The sequence below is a fragment of the Perognathus longimembris genome, chromosome 23 (assembly GCF_023159225.1).
Source record: "Perognathus longimembris pacificus isolate PPM17 chromosome 23, ASM2315922v1, whole genome shotgun sequence".
Classification (NCBI taxonomy): Eukaryota; Metazoa; Chordata; class Mammalia; order Rodentia; family Heteromyidae; genus Perognathus; species Perognathus longimembris.
The window spans coordinates 35,765,686-35,771,876 of NC_063183.1; positions in this window are offsets into that span (position 1 = coordinate 35,765,686).

Below are 6,191 nucleotides of genomic sequence, written 5' to 3' on the forward strand. Positions count from 1 at the left end.
AAGCGGCTTCTTGAAGAAGCTGCAGCCACCAGCAGAGCGACACATGGGGCTTTATCTGCCGCAGGTCACAGGCTGGCACCGGAGGTTCTAAACATACACTAAAGTATTGATTCTGAGACATTCTGATCACCACAAGGCATTTTGGCAGTGTGTTCCACATGAACACTCATACAAATAACAGTATTTGTCACTATATCCCACTAACCTTTATGGGAAAGTTAAAGTAGTATTTAATCTAAACCCAGATTTGATCTTGGGGCTAAATGGTTAATTCCCTGCTTGATATTGATCCTAGAATAACTTGGGATTATTAGCAAGAAAAAAGCTGCCATTATCTCCCCCTCCCCCCCAAAAAAGAAACCCTCAATGACATTTCAGTCAGAACAAGCTTCCTGTCTAGAGGAAATGTCCATTGATAAAAAAAATTCTGACTTCTGCTTTTTGAAGACTATGGAAACAAAGAGTCATCACAACAGACCATATGCTCAGTCTTCATTAGAGCTACACACACAAACCACAGGGTGAGGCTGGAGCACAAACTTGGTGGTCTCCTTTCTAACACAAAGGTTTATGTCTACACTGACTTGAATTTCCAGACCCTTCAACAGACTTGGACAAAAACAGGACATAACTGGCAGGGTTCGGTCCATCTATGCCATGACATGGGGGTTAGAGCACCCCTGTAATACATTCAGGTGGCCAACACATTACCCCCAAAAGTAGAGCCAGATATGACATCTAAACGTGAAGCTGGTTTAGGAAGAGCACACTGTGGTTCAAGGAGGTCTTCGGGGCACTCTATTGGGCCACTGGTTTTCATGATCACAGCAAATGTGACTACTTATAATCATATGGGAACTACAGTGTTCAAATGTGTAGCCCAAATAAGCCGATCTAGTTAGGCTTGGGAAATTGATCTCTTTGTAATTTTAACATTTTCACAGAAACTCTGCTTGGACATTCTCTCAGGTGCTTATACTACAAGCACAGAACAAGTAGAAGCCAAGACTTTCACCCTTCACAACTTCAGCCTCAGCTGAGGCTTTCTCAGTCTAGTTGCAAGACATGTGAACACTCCATCAGTTTTATTTGTGGGAAAAGAGCCAGATTAAAAACTTCTCACCTCAGACAAAAAGGTAAAAACAAGCAATTTTTAAGCAGCATTTGACCCATGTGGTGTCCTTCTTCCTAACTACTTGTTAAAAACAATCATGCACCTACTTAAAAATCTGAACATTAGGGACTAGGAACATGGCTTAGTGGTAGAGTGCTTGCCTTGCATACATGAAGCCCTGGGGTCTTATTCCTCAGCACGACATATATAGAAAAAGCCAGAAGTGGTGCTGTGGCTCAAGTAGTAGAGTGCTAGCCTTGAGCAAAAAGAAGCTCAATGCTCAGGCCCTGAGCTCAAGGCCCAGGACGCTCCTACTCCCTAACCTCTCAGCTGTGCCTACAGACTACACCTTGCAGTAAGAACATCAGTAAGTCCTAGAGAAACAACTCCAACAAAAAGCATATGGCCACCTAGAGCAGGAAAGCTAGCTCCTTGCCTTTCATCTTAGAGGAATCAGTACTAAAACAAGCCATGTTATAGAAGTTGGATACTGTCAAGAAGCAAGTTTCCTAAAGGCTCCCTTACTCTTTGTAGCCTCCCTACCCCATTCATTCAGGTTAGATAATCCACTCCAAATTTCTTCTAAGACCCAGAAAGGCAAGGAAACCATAGAGCCAACAAGGCTGATATTCACAGTCATGTTGCTGCTATCCAATTTATTTGTCACTGAGGACCTTCCTTAACAAACAATTCTAACTTCCAAAAGTAGTTTAAGTAGGTTCATGGGAAGATTGCTTGAAAGAACAAGTAGAAAGCAAAGGAAAAAATATTAAGGGTAAGGAGAAGTACAGAAACTGTCTTTTTTTCTTTTCTTTTCTTTTTTTTTTGCCAGTCCTGGGCCTTGAACTCAGGGCCTGAGCACTGTCCCTGGCTTCTTTTTGCTCAAGGCTAGTGCTCTACCACTTGAGCTAGAACACCACTTCTGGCTTTTTCTATATATGTGGTGCTCAGGAATCGAACCCAGGGCTTCATGTATGCTAGGCAAGCACTCTACCACTAGGCCATATTCCCAGCCAGAAACTTTCTGTAGAAGAAAACTGTTTATAGAAGTAGACTGGGAAAAGCCAGCAAGCATGTTGTAAATTAACATAAAGGTAGGAAAATGAAGTCAGCTTTTTGCTGTTACTCAGGAAGTCTATTTTAAATCACCAAATGAAATGTGGTACAAAAGGGGAGCGCTGTGGAAGCTATGGAATCCCAAGTACTCAAAGTTCACAATCTTCTGGCATCCCAAGTACTTAAAGTACACAATCTGTTGACCGAGGTTTCATGTATCTTAGGAAGAGCTTGGTTATACCTGAGTTGCTGGGAGGCAGAATAGGACCTTAGCAATATTAGAAATCACCATCACTCTATTTTAAAGATGAAGGCACATAAAGTCAAGAGAAGCTAGGCAGCAGTTTTCAACTCCCACTGCAGCACAGGAATGAGGTACCTTGCTCCTCCGATACTGCTTCACTCTGACATGCTGTAAGCTTACCTTCTTCCTGGTCAGCAGTCTCCTTATGCTAATCTTCCACATCATCCAAAAGAGGACAAGGCCTTGCTTTTGCTTAAAAATACGAAGTCAAACAAATGTAAGACAAAGCCAGAAGCCGCCTTAGTCTCCTCCTGGTTTGCTGCGTCTTCCATTAACCTACAGCAGTTGATAAGGATAGCAACTGAAACCCATCAGCTATTTCTACCTATTGACTGAATAGGCTGCACCTGTCCATTGCAAGGTAGGTTCCAGAGACTAAGGGTGAAATCAGGGTCAAATGTTGCTAAGAATGAGAACGTTTACTAGATAGAATCAAAAGTTTGGGGAGTTCGCTTGAATGTTGATAACAAACTAGAAGACTAACCAGAAAGAGAAGAGGCTGCACATGTTGTGGACCTAAAATAAGAGAAGAACAAGTGGGAGTGGGATCTTTGGCAATCAGAGAACAGAGGCAATGTGCAGAGTTCACGGCATGGCCCTGGGCCTGGGTTCAAACTATGTTCTGCTGTGACAAGAAACTTGACCATGGATAAGTTATACAGGCTCCTGTACAGTAGCTCAGTCACCTGTAGACCGAGAAACAATTCCTATTTTGCGGCTTGTGAGGATTACACACACACAACACTATATATGTGTTCAACCTTCTCACCAATGCCTGGGACATGTTAAGTACTACACAAGTATAGTATGTTCTCATAGGAAAGAAAAACTTTCTTAGTGATATCAGCCAATATCTAAAATAAATGTTTTTATCCTGTCAGTATGAAACAAGTATTTACCAATGAATTGACAATGTAAGCACGATGCCATCCCCTTTCAGCTCCTTCCATTCTAGGCACTCAGGCAGAGGGGCTAAATGCGAAGCCTTCTCATCCACAGCCCATCTGTGCCAGGAGTGAATTAGGTCCTAAAGCAACTCAAGGGATCCGATCTCTTTAGGTCTTTCAGGACCAGTGCTTTCTGGATTGATTTTCTCCATCTGTTTCACTGCAGAAGATTACAAAGTTCAACCCCTTCTTTATGATGTTTCCTGAGTCCAAAGATAATGTTCTGTTGTTTGCTTTGGGTAGCACTGTGGCTTTAAATCAGCGCCTGTATTTTCTAGGGAGGTGCTCTAGTTCCTGAGTCATGACCCCAGCCCTTTTTGCTTTTACTTTTTGTATAAGGTTTTGGTTTTTGTCTGGGCAAGTCTGGACTGTGATTGTTCTATTTATGTTCCCCTTGGAACTGGATGACAGGCGCATACTACCAAACCCAGCATTTTAATTGATTGGATTGGATTGAGTCTTGCTAAACTTTTTACCCAGGCTAGCTTTGAACAACAGTCCTCCTAAGGTTTGCCTCCCAAGTAACTAGAAATACAGGCATGAGCCACTGTGCCAGGCTCAATATTAATTTTAAACTAACTCCACCATTTCAGAAAAAATCCATTCTTTTCTTAAACATCAAATGAAGCATACTCACCATGGGCCTTCTCTTGCTATCAGGAAGGACTGCCCCAGTCAATGGTCAGCCTCAACATAAGAGCACTGGCCATCCTTTGCTTCTTTTATCTGTCTTTCTTTCTTTTTTATTCCTTCTTTCCTTTCTTTCTTTCTTTTTTGTGTTTTGAGGTTAGTTCATTAGGTTTCAAAGGTGATGTTTCATTTAAAATTTCCTTACTCTTATAAACATGAAAATTAAGATTGAAATAGCTACATTACTGGCTTGGGTCCTACTATCACATACCTTTAAGACTAGATTCCATCAATAGAGACAAACGTCCCCCCGATGTGTCCAGCATTGATGACAAGATAACATAAAAGCATGAAGAAAGGTTGTGACTCAACTTGTGAAAGCTGGCAATGGCTACTAGTTAGTAGGTGGGATGTATTTTTTTTTAAGAAATAAAGTTTCCTAGGACATGTCTCTGAAGTTGAGCGTCTCATGAGTGAAGGAAAGAACACAGCCTTCCCACAAGGGTGGTGGCACTAGAAGGTATACTTAATGAAGAATGCATCTCTTTGTTGCTAAGTAAAAGCTACACATGAAAACTTGGAATCTAATAAACTATTTATGCCTATGGCTGCCTTCACTTTCCTTCTTCCCAGGTAGCAAACCTAGATGGTTCCTGGCTACTGCCACAGTCCTGGCTGCTACTATGACTACCTATCTCTTTCTTTTACTTTCCTTAATTTCTTTTATATGTAACAGCTAACTTGATGATTAAAATACATTGTTTTTTCTTATTTGCAGTACTGGGTTTAAACTCAATGATTCCTTGAATTTAATATGAGCACAATTCATCATCTGAAGAGGAAAATAAACATGGAAATAAACGTTTGTGCATGATGATTATGAAGAAGAGAGGGAGGTATTTCCAAACACAGTTAAAGAGAGTGCAAAGAAAGGAGACAGGAATGAAAATTTAGGGCTTTGATGTGGGGTGTAGTTGGGTTCAATATGAGGGGTTTCTGAATAATCACACACTAGATGTTTTACTTTAGGCAAAATCATTTGCTTCTCTAAGCTGTTATAGGTGACTATTTGGGCTCTAATAAACTATTTATGCCTATACCTATACTTCCCTTCTTCCCAAGTAGCAAAAACAGGTAGCTCTTGGCCACTGCTATACTCAAGAATCCTTTCATGTTCCTCACTATCCTCCGCATGTGCAAAATGGAGAAATAATACTTCAAACTGTACAAAAGTTAATTGTGCTCCTATTCCTTACCCAGTGCTTGTGGGGACACTCCCTGTGGCCATTGCTGAAACACAAAGCGTGGCACTGCAGGGCTCACTGGGCGAGTCACACTTCCACAGGGCCCACCCACATGCTTCCACCCCCCACCCCCCGCCCAGGGCTCACTGGGCGAGTCACACTTCCACAGGGCCCACCCACATGCTTCCACCCCCCCCCCCAGGGCTCACTGGGTGAGTCACACTTCCACAGGACCCACCCACATGCTTCCACCCCCCCCCCAGGGCTCACTGGGCGAGTCACACTTCCACAGGGCCCACCCACATGCTTCCACCCCCCCCCCAGGGCTCACTGGGTGAGTCACACTTCCACAGGGCCCACCCACATGCTTCCACCCCCCCCCCAGGGCTCACTGGGCGAGTCACACTTCCACAGGACCCACCCACATGCTTCCACCCCCCCCCAGGGCTCACTGGGCGAGTCACACTTCCACAGGGCCCACCCACATGCTTCCACCCCCCACCCCCAGGGCTCACTGGGAGAGTCACACTTCCACAGGGCCCACCCACATGCTTCCACCCCCCCTCAGGGCTCACTGGGAGAGTCACACTTCCACAGGGCCCACCCACATGCTTCCACACAGTCCCTCAGGGCTCACTGGGAGAGTCACACTTCCACAGGGCCCACCCACATGCTTCCACCCCCCCTCAGGGCTCACTGGGAGAGTCACAGCTCCACAGGGCCCACCCACATGCTTACCCCCCCCCCCCTCAGGACTCACTGGGAGAGTCACACTTCCACAGGACCCACCCACATGCTTCCACCCCCCCCCCCTCAGGACTCACTGGGAGAGTCACACTTCCACAGGACCCACCCACATGCTTCCACACAGCCCCTCAGGGCTCACTGGGAGAATC